Genomic DNA, 16,522 nt, shown 5'->3' on the forward strand with positions numbered 1-16,522 from the left:
GAAACATAGAAAAAATTTATCTAAGCGATGGTTAAAACCCATGCTCTGCTAATTTTTTCTCTGCCTCGGCTACTGTTTGAAAAAAAAAAGTTTGACCTTCTACAGTTACCTTGAGCCTAGCAGGATAGATAACTGTGGCTTGCCAGCCGACCTTTAGCATTTTTCCACAGACTGGGGAGAGCTCCTTTCTCTTAGAAGATATCTCCATAGAGAAATCTTGAAATAACAATATCTTTGAGCCCTCATAGACCAAGAGCTGCTTTTTTCTGTAATATTGCATAAACAGCAATTTATCCTGATAATTTAAAAATTTTGCGATAATTGGTCTTGGTTTAGAGACATTTGGAGATCTCCCCAATCTGTGAACTCTCTCTATCAGAAAAGGCGTAGGTGGTGGGGGAATGTTCAGCAATTGAGGGAGTGTGAGTGTCATGAATTTCATTAAATCTTCTTGCTGTACAGATTCTGGGTATCCTATAATTCTTAAATTATTCCTCCTTGCCCTATTCTCAAGATCATCTATTTTAGCTTGGAGTTTATTTATTAACTTTTGGTTTCCCTCAATTTTTGGGGTCTGAATATTTGTCTTATCCTCAAGATCAGAAATTCTCTGTTCTATTTCTTGTAGTCTACCAGCGAACTGTTTCACTTCTATTGCTAGTGATGCGATGTCCTGCTTTATTTCATTTTTTAGGGAATCAAATTTAGGTGATATGGCCTCTAGGATACTAGAGACTAAAGATTGTGTGTTTTGAGATTCTATGGAGCTTATGCTCTGTGATTGAGCAATAGAGTCGTGTGGTGCTACAGGGCTCTCTAAGTTTTTTGTTCTGCGCTCCTTTGATTTTGCTGCCATACCTGGATTAGTCTTGGGAGTGCAAGTGGGGGAAGTGATATATTTGTCCTTATACTCAGAAAGAGAGAGAAAAGCAAAAGGGTTCAATCAATGTGTGTGCGTGTGAGAGAAAAAAAAAAAAAAAAAAGAAGAGGAGGTGCTGAGAGTGAAAAAAAAGAGGTGCTGAGAGTGAAAAAAAAAAAAAAAAAAAAAAAAAGTGCTGGGAGTGAGTGTGGGGATAAAAAAAGAAAAGGGGTGATTAATATGTTCTTATGTGAGTTTGGACCAGAATTGGCAGGGAATGTAAATAGAGACTACTGTGCTAAAGAAAAGAAAGATTCTCATTAAACCATGAGCTATTAATTAACACAGCCAGTTCACTAGCTCCAAAGAAAGAGGCAGAGATCTCATGTAGAAGCCTTTTCTAATTGCTTATACGATTTTGGAATACTAAATTTCAACTTTGTATGCTTAATATAGATCTGTTCTTTAAGAGATATTACAGCCTCTGCAGCAAGATCTTAATTTTTTGAGTAACTATTGTATCAGTATTCTTACAGGTGCTATGGTTTATAATGTGACAGATTTCTGGCCCTTTAGGCTCTCAATTAGTTAAAATACAGACTATTTGTAAATTATATATCACCCCTATAAATCTCACTTCTATAGTTTTTCCTTTAAATATCTAGTAAAGAAATTTAGTGACTACAATAACAGGGATAAGCCATTCAATTATACAATTATTATAAGTTGTAACAAATTCTGGTATTTTTTCTAAAGAGTAATACAAATTCCCTTTTTAGTGAGGTTAACAGACTCACTGGAAAGAATGGGTTCTATGTTTGCCAATAAGTAGAAAATATATCATGTTATAAAGATAGAAAAAAAAGGCTGCACAGATACTTAATTTTTAGATATTAAAGTAATACCCAGTTCCTGATTTAAAAAACAATCTAAGTTCCTATAGGCCAAAAAGCCTTGCTGCAGTTCTTACTGAGATTAATAAATACAAAAGGTAGTTCTTAAGCCAGTTACATATGAATCTAGCTTTTAAGCATACTTTAGTCCGTTATCAAGGCAAAGATATAAAAGAGTTCTTATAGTTTTTGTAGATAATTTTACTTCCTTGCTATGCCTTTTATTCATTAAAGGGGAAGTTGTTCTCAAAGTAGCTTGATTTTAACTTCTTAAGCAGGTTTTTTTTTTTTTTTTTCTTTTTTTTTTTAAGCAGCAAAACTTGTAGGATAGAAAAGTCAATTTCAGTTAAATGCCTTCAATATTTCAACTTTAGCATAAGCCAGAGAGCAGAGTTTTGCCAAGTATGGATCAGGTAAAAAGACACAGATTATTCCCCCTTACCCCAATATGTTCCTTGTGCTTCAAGTTGAAGTTGGGTATGGAGCAAAAAAGAAAGTTTGTTCTGAATCCCAACCTTTCAAACTCTTTGCAATCTTTAGACGCTTACCGGGCTTAGCGGGGTGTCCTTCCAGCTGGTCTCAGCAGGTCCCGGTATGCTGAGTGCCTCCGTCTCCGAATCCCTCCGCGCAGTTCCGGGGGAGGAGAGGAGGAAATGAAACCAGGTTCACTATCCTCAGCGCTGAGCTCAATGATCCATCCGCTCACCACACGCAGCACCGGTGGGTGGGAGCGGGCTTGATTGTCCCCGAGGCAGGTCAGGTGCCGGTAAGTTGCTGTGAGGGTCCGCGCTTCAGTTTAGCAAGGGGGAATAATTCAAGGCAGGCTGCTTCTTGGTGCTGTTATGCTGCGGATTGCTAAGTCTGGTTAGCCCGGCATTTCCTCCATCAAGAAAAAAAAGTCAGCGCTTCACTTGTGCTGCTAGCCAGGGTATTATTCTTTCATTATGGTAAGTTTACCCAGTAAAATGCTCAAATGGGTTATTAGTCTCTCCAGAGAAAGGTCTTTTATCTTAAGCGTATGATATCAGTTTACGCTGTGGAGGGTAGCTGGTGTGTTGGCTTTAACCAGCTGCAGAATTTCCTTCTAACATGAAGGATCCAAGCGCTACAAACCGCCAAGGTGTAACTGCAGGGGAGTTATGTCTGTACAGGTGCTCAGGTGCACTAATGCACAGGTGCAGCCTATGCACAGTCTCCTCCTCTTCCTCCTCCAAGATCAGGGCATTAGAGCATGCAATTTTAAGCAACTTTCTAATTTACTCCTATTATCAATTTTTTTTCGTTCTCTTGGTATCTTTATTTGAAAAAGCAAGACTAGACAGTGAGGCTGAATTATCAAGCTGTCAACTATGCTGCATTTGCCGGCAGCAATGCGCTCGCCTAACATCGCGGCCGTGGACGGGGCATATTTTGGCCTAGGCCAACAAGGCCTGTGCCTAGGGCAGCAAATTTTGGGGGACGGCACTCTTACACCCTCTCTAGTCTGTAGCTGAATGGGGGTTACGTTACGCTCTAGCTCCTTTAGCAAAAAGGCAATAACGCAGGATGCCACTGACTTGTGCCTTAAGATTTATCCCTGGCACCATGGTTTGAAGCCCCCCAGAAAAAAAACGCCCGCCAGTCACACATAATATTTTTTGCCTGGTGCGGCTTTACTGCCTCTGCGTGTGAGTGCAGCGGCGCTGGATAACTGTCATGTCTCTGAGACTGAGTACGATGAGGAGGTCTCCGAGGTGGGTAAATCTGGCACAGTGAGTCAGTCAAAATGGGATTACTGCGCCATGACCTCAATCTACTCTCCCAGTCAAGGAGGGTGCCGGCAGTAAGTGAAGTCAGTCGCAAGAGCAACGTGACCCGACCGGATGGCTTCAAACCCTGCAGTGCACAAACTACTAGAACTGCTTATAAGACAGTGACTGCGGCGGCTGGATGGATCATACGATTGTTAGTTTTAAGCTGCACAGTCAGTGCACAGTGACCACAGGATCGGGATTTACATCTAAAATGAGATTGAGGTCATGGCGCAGTGAGTAATCCCATTTTTCGTCTCTCTCCACTTTCCATCCTCTTTCTTCCACTGACCCCTTCACCCAGTTATTAGCAGTAAAACAAAGTAAAAATCAGAGTGGAAAGTTATTCTTCCTCCAAAAGCAAGTGAGTGTCAGTGTAATAATATTGGTATATTAAACAACAAAAAATAATGCAATGAACTATGTACTGACTGTATAATTATAATTTATTACCTTTTTTATTATATTGCACAACATCCTCTAGACATCCATGTATGGTCTGATATCTGTTCAATCTGACATATATATATTATATATATATACTGTGTATATATATATATATATATATATATATATATATAAAATATATATATATATATATATATATATATATATATATATATATATATATATATATACCTGTGTATATATATATATATATAATTTGAGGAAGTGGTAATAGCACTCCTGGTAAAGCTGAGAGGCCCAAAATAGCCCACGGTGCCCTGGGTGCACTCCAAGTGGAGATATAGAGCAGTTAAAGGATACAAGACCCTGTGAGTGACTCCTTCTTTAACTGAGGGGGGGGTGGAGGAGGTGGGGGGGCAGCAGAGTTTTTAGTGCCTAGGGCAGCACAAAATCTAAATACGCCCCGGCGTTAGGAAAATCCCATTAAAAAGATAGGATACACAATTTACGTAAGTGGATTTGCGGTATGCTCGAGTCGCAGAAAAAAAGTGAGCGGTACACCTGTACCTGCCAGACTCGTAATACCAGCGGGCATTAAAAAGCAGCGTTGGGACCTCTCAACGCTGCTTTTTAAGGCTAACGCAAAACTCGTAATCTAGGCATAAGTTACTAAAAAAACAAACCACAGTATCAAACATAAAAAAACAATTACACCTAATCTAATAGCCCTATCAAAATAAAAAAGCCCCCCCCCCCCAAATAAAAAACCCTAGCCTACAATAAACTACCAATGGCCCTTAAAAGAGCCTTTTGCGGGCCATTGCCCCAAAGAAATCAGCTCTTTTACCTGTAAAAAAAAAATACAAACACCCCCCAACAGTAAAACCCACCACCCACACAACCAACACCCCCAAATAAAACCCTACCTGAAAAGGGCATATGTATGGGCATTGCCCTTAAAATGGCATTTAGCTCTTTTACTGCCCAAAGTCCCTGACCTAAAATTAAAACCCACCCAATAAACCCTTTAAAAAACCTAACACTAACCACCGACAATCCACTTACAGTTTTCGAAGACCGGACATCTATCCTTATCCAAGCGGTAGAAGTCCTCATCCAAGCGGGCAGAAGTCTTCACCCAAGCAGGCAGAAATCTTCATCCAAACGGCATCTTCTATCTTCATCCATCCGACGCGGAGCGGGTCCATTTTCAAGACATCCAGCACGGAGCATCCTCTTCTTACGATGGTCAACGAAGAATGAAGTTTCCCTTTAAGGTACGTCATCCAAGATGGCATCCTTTACATTCCGATTGGCTGATCAGCCGATAGGAATTAAAGGGGAAAAAATCCTATTGACTGTTGCAATCAGCCAATAGGATTGAGCTTGCATTCTATTGGCTATTCCAATCAGCCAATAGAATGCAAGCTCAATTCTATTGGCTGATTGGATAAGCCAATAGGATGAAATCTCAATCCTATTGTCTGATTGCAACAGCCAATAGGATTTTTCCACTTTAATTCCTATTGGCTGATAGAATTCTATCAGCCAATCGGAATGTAAGGGACGCTATCTTGGATGATGTACCTTAACCCCTTAATGACCACAGCACTTTTCCATTTTCTGACCGTTTGGGACCAAGGCTATTTTTACATTTCTGCAGTGTTTGTGTTTAGCTGTAACTTTACTCTTACTCATTTACTGTACCCACACATTATATACCGTTTTTCTCACCATTAAATGGAATTTCTAAAGATACCATTATTTTCATCCTATCTTATAATTTACTATAAAAAAAATATAAAATATGAGGAAAAAATGGAAAAAAACACACTTTTTCTAACTTTGACCCCCAAAATCTGTTACACATCTACAACCACCAAAAAACACCCATGCTAAATAGTTTCCAAATTTTGTCCTGAGTTTAGAAATACCCAATGTTTACATGTTCTTTGCTTTTTTTGCAAGTTATAGGGCAATAAATACAAGTAGCACTTTGCTATTTCCAAACCACTTTTTTTCAAACTTAGCGCTAGTTACATTGGAACACTGATATCTTCCAGGAATCCCTGAATATCCCTTGACTTGTAGATATTTTTTTTTAAAAGACATCCCAAAGTATTGATCTAGGCCCATTTTGGTATATTTCATGCCACCATTTCACCACCAAATGCGTAGTGGCACTCTATTCTAATATAGATCACACGTTGGGGCTTAATGCCATCAAACATCACCTTGAGAATGACATATATTTACCTTCTATTCAACAAGAATTCATTATGATTTGCATCCAACACATTTTATCACATAATTATTTTCAATTTTTGGATGACTTCTTCCTACAAATTAAGGGTACGGCCATGGGTACCAGGTTTGCCCCCAGTTTTGCTAACCTCTTCATGGGTGTTTTTGAAGAAACGTACATCTACAACACTAACTGGGAGGCAAACCTGGTATTCTATGGCCGTTACATCAATGACCTCTTTTTCATTTGGGAAGGCACCACAGGTGAAGTTATATCATTTGTGAACCATTTAAATTCAAATAATATGGGCCTCTCCTTCACATACAACATACAGAATGAAAAAATAGAGTTTTTGGACGTTTGTCTTGAATGGAATACTGTGGGGGATGTTGTGTCTTCCACCTTTTTTAAAGAGGTTGATAGCAACAACTTCTTACACTTTTCAAGTAATCACCTCAACAGCTGGAAGACCAAAATCCCCTACAGTCAGTTTAGGCGGATTAGAAGGAATTGTAGCACTCTAACCCGATATGATCAACAGTCAGAAATTTTATGTAATAGATTTAAAGAAAAAGGCTATCCTGCCCAATTAATAGAAGACAGCTTTCTGAAGGCAAGGAATGTCGATAGACAGAATATCCTTACCCCTAAATATCAAAATTTGACCATATCATCTAATAACAATCCCAAGGAACCACTTTTCATTACACAATTTAATTCACAACATACCTATATAAAGAAAACTTTGAAAAAACACTGGCCTATTATAATGAAAGACCCAATTCTGAAACATAGTATCACCAGGAATCCACATGTAGTATTCTGAAGAGCACCGACCCTGAAACAAAAACTGGTCCCAAGTAAAGTTGTGATTTCCAAGAGAAATCGTATACATCAGCCTACACTTAATATAAACAAGAATTTTAATATAGGAGCTTTTAGGTGTAACAAATCACGTTGCCATATGTGTAGGTATATAACACATGGACAAACATCTGTGAAATGTCATACGACAGGGGAAGTATTCACCATTAAAAATAGGATAGATTGTGGCACAGATTATGTTATTTACGTATTGACCTGCAGATGTGGCCTTCAATATTTGGGCCGCACCTGCAGGAAGATACGCATGAGATGGAGTGAGCACTTAAGAAATATCAAAAAACAATCACTCAAACATAGTATTTCAAGACACAGCACCATCCAACATTATGGACATCAACACACCTTTTCTATCACTCCACTCGAACACATCCCCCACAAAATAGATTATAATAGGTACACCCGTCTACACCAGAGGGAAACATATTGGATTTATAAATTCCAGTCTCTGTTTCCCTCCGGCTTAAATGAAGTTATTGATTTGGCAGCTTTTTAGTCTAGTTCACCCCTACATACATTTTAGTCACCCTTTTAGTCATAGCATCTACTATTCTCCATATTGTCTATTACTTTTGTTCCCCGGTCCTGGCACCCATTATTACGATATCCCTGTGATAGATTTTCTATCCAATTATCCTTTTAATAGAATTTTTTTTTTTTTCCACCAAGATCTTCCAGATTATCACTATAAATTGATCACTATAAGTTTTTCACGAGTATCACTATGAGATTAGACTACAATCCATTATTATATTAAGATATTTCCAGTTCAACCTCTCACAGATTTATCTTCCCTTCCAGTCCATTTTATTAATTCGTTAACTAAGTTATCTTTTTTCTCACTCCAGTATTTTCCCCCCATTTTCTCCATTATTTCAGCATGATTACATTCCATACACATTCACTACACCACACATTTCACTTTATAGGTTTAGTCTATCATCCTTTATCCTATATTGCATAACGCAACTTGCGTTTTTTTGGAATCAATTATATCCCCCTGGACATATACCAGTTATTAGGAATATACTCACTTGTAAACTTAATAAGAATTTAGAAATGTCATTTGGTCAAGTTAGGCCATGTATTGTATTATATAAAGATTTTGGTAGGCGATTAGCCAGAGAATGAAACAAATGCCGGCGAATAAAAACACAAGACACAAAGTTCATTATATAGCAGTTTGAGAAACGACAATAATATTGTGACACACACGTAGTAAAAAAGGAAAATCACTTACTCCCGATCCATACAAACAATATAATACACACTACAATAAAGAACTTGAGTGACACTGTTGGGAGTATCGCAACAATCGCTATGCACATACTGACATGTCAGCCAATCACAAACTAATTTGCATTAAGAGAGTGATTGGCTAGTTTACACACACCCACTTTTGAGGAAAACTGCAATCCGGATTAAGAAAGTGATTGGTCAGGCTACACACACACCCACTTTTGAGGAAAACTGTAAGCAGGTCCTCGGTTGGGTTATCATTGCATACAAATCAGATATTTCCGCAACTACGGTTGCGAGGCTGACGATCTCTATACTTCTATAAGAAGGGCTTTTTGGCTGTTGCGATTGGGGATTGTAAACGGAACTTCAGCCGTCATGTTCGGTCAGTGGATCGCTGAGACGGCTTCAAAGCAGACTGTCAAATCTTAGAGACTCAGGGGGCGTCTATCATAGACGGCACCCTGTCAAATGACAATATGAACAATTACTGGTTCTGGGTAACAAGTGGGTGGTGGCGGTCGGCCTCCATGTCACGCGGCCACTGCCCACATAGCAGCTTTGACCAATAGAATAAGAGTGTTCAGGCTAGTAAATAACAACATAGAACCGCTACACGATCTGTATGTGTTCATAACAAAGTAGGAATTATACAGCTTTAGTTGCTACTAGTAGTTTAAACTAGACAAATTGAAGTAAACATTTAAATTGACACGAATTTTGATATAACTTTTCATTACATAGTGTTGTCAAATACAGACTCCCAAAATATCTTTGGAAGGGTTATACCACCTCAAATGTGTAAAATAAAAGGGGTGGGAGGGATCATCTATCCCAGTAAGGGAACCTATTTACATGTTCACCAGTTTGGAGCTTTTTAATAACAATGATTAGTTATGAAGTTTATTCCACCAGATAATTGTACTGCAGAGAATAGATTAATAAATGCAAACATAGGTGAGTGTTTACAGAGTCAAGAGGGATTTTTCACCTCTAGGCCAGTGATTTGGACTAACCCACACAGGTGTACCACATCAATCATAGTGTTGTCAAATACAGACTCCCAAAACATCTTTGGAAGGGTTATACCACCTCAAATGTGTAAAATAAAAGGGGTGGGAGGGATCATCTATCCCAGTAAGGGAACCTATTTACATGTTCACCAGTTTGGAGCTTTTTAATAACAATGATTAGTTATGAAGTTTATTCCACCAGATAATTGTACTGCAGAGAATAGATTAATAAATGCAAACATAGGTGAGTGTTTACAGAGTCAAGAGGGATTTTTCACCTCTAGGCCATTGATTTGGACTAACCCACATCAATCATTCTCTAGCAAAAAGAGGTGTTTTGTTCTGTTCATTAGTGAGGTATATAAGGCAGTGAAGGGTAGCATGATTTATTATGATTTTTTATGCCTGATGAAACGGTCTGTGAACCGTGAAACGCGTTGCATGATTGAGTGATTATTGGACACCCTGTTATCCACTCTCATCAGCAATCATTGTGCTTTTGTTTTTAAACTTTTATGCTTTTTTAAATAAATTTGGATATATCTTTTACCCTTTGAGTGGATTCATTTCTACCCACCATCTGCCATTGTTCACATATGAGAGACCAGCCCAGCACTTGAGGGAACACATTATCATACAAATATCAAGATACCTAGAGTTTGGGTGAGCTGCCACACCTCTACCAATCTGCAGCCTGCTTCTACAAGCACATTGGTGTGCTCTGGGAATATGTGAGTACCCTCCACATTAAGGAATCTGTTGTGGTTGTACCATTAATAGTCTGCACATGTGGTGCCCGTATTTCTTGTCTCCCTTATAGCACCACCATCTTACGCCAAGAGCGCCTTCAAGTGGGTGAGCTGTCACACCTTTCTAATTCTGCAGCCCGCCCCTACCAGCACATAAGTGTGCTCTCCAAATTTGTGAGTACCCATTTGGCAATAGTTCTGTGACTCGTTGTTAATTAATAGATGATACCACACATGAGGTGCCCGTCCATTCTGTTTTATATTATATAGTACCACCTGGACCATCCAGTGAGGAGGAGGCAGCAGCTACAGCAATCGTTATCCTTTGACGAACGTATAAAGGACTGTCTAATTTTTCACAATTGCAAGTGTATTTTCACTACAGTATCTAAGAATTTACTGTTTTCTGCCTTTATTGTGTATATACTCATCTATGATAGCTTAACATTGCCCCATCATATATACTTTTGTTCTAGATTATTGATTATACTACATCTTGAGCGCCCCCTTCAGTGATTAGGTTTTTACAGTATAGATATTTTTTTTTAGAAGACATCCCAAAGTATTGATCTAGGCCCATTTTGGTATATTTCATGCCACCATTTCACCACCAAATGCGATCAAATAAAAAAAATTGTTCACTTTTTCACACATTTTGTTACAAACTTTAGGTTTCTCACTGAATTTATTTACAAACAGCTTGTGCAATTATGGCACAAATGGTTGTAAATGCTTCTCTGGGATCCCCTTTTTTCATAAATAGCAGACATATATGGATTTGGTGTTGCTTTTGGTAATTAGAAGACCGCTAAATGCCACTGCGCACCACACGTGTATTATGCCCAGCAATGAAGGGGAGCTTGTAGGGTTAATTTTAGCTTTATTGTAGTGTAGTAGACAACCCTAAGTATTGATCTAGGCCCATTTTGGTATATTTCATGCCACCATTTCACTGCCAAATGCGATTAAATAAAAAAAAAAAGTTACATTTTTCACAATTTTAGGATTCTCACTAAAATCATTTACAAACAGCTTGTGCAATTATGGCACAAATGGTTGTAAATACTTCTCTGGGATCCCCTTTGTTGAGAAATAGCAGACATACATGGCTTTGGCGTTGCTTTTTGGTAATTAGAAGGCCGCTAAATGCCGCTGCGCATCACACGTGTATTATGGCTAGCAGTGAAGGGGTTAATTAGGTAGCATGTAGGGAGCTTGCAGGGTTAATTTTAGCTTTAGTGTAGAGATCAGCCTCCCACCTGACACATTACACCCCCTGATCCCTCCCAAACAGCTCTCTTCCCTCCCCCGCCATGTTAAGTACTGGCAGAAAGTCTGCCAGTACTAAAAAAAAAAGCTATCCTTGATAAAAAAAATTTTTTTAAAAAGGCATATTTACATATGCTGCTCTGGAGGATCCCCCCTTAGCCCCCAACCTCCCTGATACCCCCCAAACAGCTCTTTAACCATTCCCCTCTAACTTATTAGTAGCCATCTTTGGTACTGGCAGCTGTCTGCCAGTACCCAGTTTATAGTAAAAATTTGTTTTTATTATTTTTTTTTAAATATTTTTCTGTAGTGTAGCTTGCCCCCCCAAAATACCAACCCCCCACCCCCTCCCAGATCTCTTAGATCGATATACTTTAGATATTTTTGGCCCTCACTGCCACTTTTTTCACATCATTTATCTGTAGTGTAGCGGTTCCCACCCGCTCCCTACCCGTGCGTGCGCCTGCGCGCGCGCCCCCCGGCGTTCCCGCCCACGATCCCGCCCCCCTCCACATCATACGGCCCATCGATGGCCGCCCACCCACCTCCCAGACTGGCTCCCAGCCACCAACGAAACCGGCCATCGATGTCCGGTGCAGAGAGGGCCACAGAGTGGCTTTCTCTGCATCGGATGGCCAAGGGGGGTTATTGCAGGATGCCTCGATGTTGAGGCATCACTGCAATAACCGGAAAGCAGCTGGAAGCGAGCAGGATCGCTTCCAGCTGCTTTCCAGACCGAGGACGTACGCCATACGTCCTCAGACGTTAAGTGTATTTTTTTTGAGGACGTATGGCGTACGTCCTTGGTCGTTAAGGGATTAAAGGGAAACTTCATTCTTTGTTGACCATTGTAAGAAGAGGATGCTCCGCGCCGGATGTTTTGAAGATGGAGCCGCTCCGCGCCGGATGGATGAAGATAGAAGATGCCGTCTGGATGAAGACTTCTGCCAGCTTTGATGAAGACTTTGGCCCACTTGGATGAAGACTTCTGCCGGCTTCGCTGAGGATTTCTGCCGCTTGGATGAGGATGGTGTCCGGTCTTCGAAAACTGTAAGTGGATCATCGGTGGTTAGTGTTTTGGGTGGGTTTTAATTTTAGGTTAGGGACTTGGGGCAGTAAAAGAGCTAAATGCCCTTTTAAGGGCAAAGCCCATACAAATGCCCTTTTCAGGGCAATGGGGAGCTTAGGTTTTTTAGATAGGGTTTTATTTGGGGGTGTTGGTTGTATGGGTGGGGGGTTTTACTGTTGGGGGGGTGTTTGTATTTTTTTCTTACAGGTAAAAGAGCTGATTTCTTTGGGGCAAGGCTAGGGTTTTTTATTTTTGGGGGGCTTTTTTATTTTGATAGGGTTATTAGATTAGGTGTAATTGTTTTATTTTATACTGTGGTTTGTTTTTTTAGTAACTTAGTGTTTTTTATTTTTTGTAACTTAGTGTTTTTTATTTTTTGTAACTTAGTAATTTTTAATTGTAGATTTAAATAATTTGAGTAGGGTTAGGGTTTTAAATATGTAATATAGTTAATTTAATTTGTAGTTTAATGTAATTTTAGTATAATAGTTAGGGTAGGTTAATTAATAGTTTAATATAGTTTAATTTAAGTGTAGTATAATAGTTAGGGTAGGTTAATTAATAGTTTAATATAGTTTAATGTAATTTTAGTATAATAGTTATGGTAGGTTAATTAATAGTTTAATATAGTTTAATTTAATTCTAAAGGTAAGTTTTAATTTATTATAAGATAGGGATGAGTTAATATTTAATGTAAAGTTAGCGGGTTGTTAGGTTTAGGAGTTAATAGCTTAATTTAGTTTATGGAGATGCGGGGGGCTGGCGGTTTAGGGGTTAATAGGTTTAGTAAGTGGTAGTGATGTGGGAGGCCAGGGGTTTAGGGGTTAATAATTTTACTACAGTTGCGGCGGGATCCAAGAGCGGCGGGATAGGGGTTAATACATTTATTTAGCTGCGGTGGGCTCCGGGACCGGCAGGATAGGGGTTAACACATTTATTTAGGTGCGGTGGGCTCCGGGAGTGGCGGGATAGGGGTTAACACATTTATTTAGTTGTGGTGGGCTCCGGGAGTGGCGGAATAGGGGATAATATATTTTAAGTAGGTGGCGGTGATGACGGGGCGGCAAATTAGGGGTGTTTAGACTCAGAGGTTATGTTAGGGTGTTAGGTGTAAACTTTACTGGTTTTCTACCATAGAAATCAATGGGATATTGGGCATCATCGAACATAAGCTTTCACTGCTTTCAGACTCCTATTGATTCCTATGGAATCCGCGGCCTCCAGGGTGGCGGATTGAAAACCAAGTACGCTGGGCTGGAATAGTGGCGAGCGTACCTGGTAGAAGTTTGATGACTTGCAAAAGTTGTCAGATAGTGCCGAATTTGTATTCGGAAACACCTGTAATGACGTAAGCATCGATCTGTGCCAGATTGAGACCAGCGGATCATATGTTACGTCATAAATTTCAACTTTTGCCGGTCTGTAGGCTTTGATAACTAGATCGAATCAGGCTCGCCACAATTACGCTGCGGAATTCCAGCGTATTTGTGGTTGACGGTTTGATAAATATCCCTCTATACCTTCAAGTATGTGAAGGCAATGAATACATTACATCAGGGTCCACAAAAAAATCATAATTTAAAAATATTATAAAACTACAAAATGAAACAGTGAAATAAGAATACACCGTAAAAAGATTGTGTTGTTTAATTGCATTAAAAATAACATTATCCAAAGACTGTATTTTATGGAAATGGTGAAAAAGGCTGTGAAATTGTATTCATAATAGAAATTCAGATTATATTGTTTTTCCTTTTGTAAAATTAGTTTCCTGCCTCAGCTAGTGAGCTGAAAAAAGAGTTCCCTGGGTATAGTTGTATTGTCTTCACCAGGTCTGGCATCTTCATTAAACTGCAGTTCTCACTGTTTTTTCTCATAAACTGAAAGTTAACAAGATCAAATTATGCTACTACTTATTACTCTAATAAAAAAACACATCTATACAAAAATAGAAGCAATTGTAACGCACTATACACACAGTTGGCAACATTTCAAAACAATTTTCAGGGACACTTTGCAGCAGAGCAAGCAAGCGGGTTATCTGAGTATTGACGGCCTACTGTTCACATGCTCCACCCACTCAATTCTGCGATCAAAACACAACCATTTGATAGTAATATTATAATTAAGACTTATTCATACCTTACTATACAGATTACACCACCAAGATTACAACACGTACCATATTATTGATAATACCAGTCTCCAGAACACTTTCTGAACATATAGTTATTGTTACAACACAGCTTCAAAAACAATATCCCAGTAGGAGTTAATTATATTTAAAAAATACACTATGGTCTAGATTATAAGTGGAGCGCCAAAAATTAACATGCACCCGCAAATGGGAAAATTTGTCTGTTTGCGGGCGGGCGTGCGTTAATTAACCAGCCATTTCTACTGGCTGATTATTGCTACCGAGAGCTTGTGGTAGCAATAAGTGCTCAGAAAATTCACCAGAGATTCAGAAATTCACCTATAATTTTTTCCATAGTCAGTAGTTAAGAGTTTTATGGTACAACACTGTAACATAAAACTCATAACTAAAGTACTAAAAAGTACGCTAACACCCATAAACTACCTATTAACCCCTAAACCAAGGCCCTCCCGCATCGCAAACAATATAATAAAATTATTAACCTCTAATCTGCCGCTCCGGACATTGCCGCAACTATAATAAACATATTAACCCCTAAACCGCCTCACTCCCACCTCGCAAACATTAGTTAAATATTATTAACCCCTAATCTGCCATCCCTAACATCGCCGCCACCTATCTACATTTATTAACCCCTAAACCTAAGTCTAACCCTAACACCCCCTAACTTAAACATAATTTAAATAAATCTAAATAAAAATTAATATTATTACCTAAATAATTCCTATTTAAAACGAAATACTTACCTATAAAATAAACCCTAAGCTAGCTACAATATAACTAATAGTTACATTGTAGCTATCTTAGGGTTTATTTTTATTTTACAGACAAGTTTGTATTTATTTTAACTAGGTACAATAGTTATTAAATAGTTATTAACTATTTAATAACTACCTAGTTAAAATAAATACAAAAGTACCTGTAAAATAAAACCTAACCTAAGTTACAATAACACCTAACCTAACCCTACAATTAAATAAATTAACTAAATTAAAAACAATTAAATAAATTAAATTAAATTAGCTAAAGTACAAAAAAAAACAACTAAATTACAGAAAATAATAAACAAATTACAAGATATTTAAACTAATTACACCTAATCTAATAGCCCTTTTAAAATAAAAAAAGCCCCCCAAAATAAAAAAAACCTAGCCTAAACTAAACTATCAATAGCCCTTAAAAGGGCCTTTTGCGGGGCATTGCCCCAAAGAAATCAGCTCTTTTAGAAAATAATAGAGGTTGCCAAAGCGCCAAAAAAGGCTGGGTCTGAGCCAATGATAGTTAAAATCACGATATTATAACAAATGCATTTTATTCATACAGAAATAAAAACAGGTAAAAACAAGTAACAAATAATTAAAATTAAAATAATAAAAAACTACGCAAAAAAAGACCGAAATTTAAATACTAGCCTTGATCAGTGGCTAGAATAAAACACTCGTATTGCCTAGTTACCCAATGACAATATCTGGATTAATAAGGGTGGAACATGTTTCGTGTTCTAAAAAACGTCTATGTGGTGTAGCAAGATATTGCTTTCAAAATTAAATAAGATCAGAATTACTTTGCTAATTGCTGTGGCGTGTGTGACATACAATAAATGTCGTTTTTATAGCAGCCTATGTGAGCAATCCTTGATGTTTGGAAAGTCTATCTGTACAAACCTAAAAAAGAAATCTAGATGTAGGTAGATTGAATCTGCTGGTTACAGCAGCGTAGGATGGTTCTGCTAGTTACAGCAGCAAATAAGATGTATATGGTGTGAGATATATCCTCACGGTTTATCTGACTTTTATTGTTGTCCAAAACAGTGATGGTGATAAATATTCGTGAGTGATGGTTGCAAACTATAAATACAAATAAAAATAGCACACTAGATAATTAAAAATAGCGTGGGACATCAAAACAAATTCGGCGTGAAACAACAAAACAGAAAATCACAATTTGT

The sequence above is a fragment of the Bombina bombina genome, chromosome 1 (genome assembly GCF_027579735.1).
Source record: "Bombina bombina isolate aBomBom1 chromosome 1, aBomBom1.pri, whole genome shotgun sequence".
In the NCBI taxonomy this organism is placed as follows: domain Eukaryota; kingdom Metazoa; phylum Chordata; class Amphibia; order Anura; family Bombinatoridae; genus Bombina; species Bombina bombina.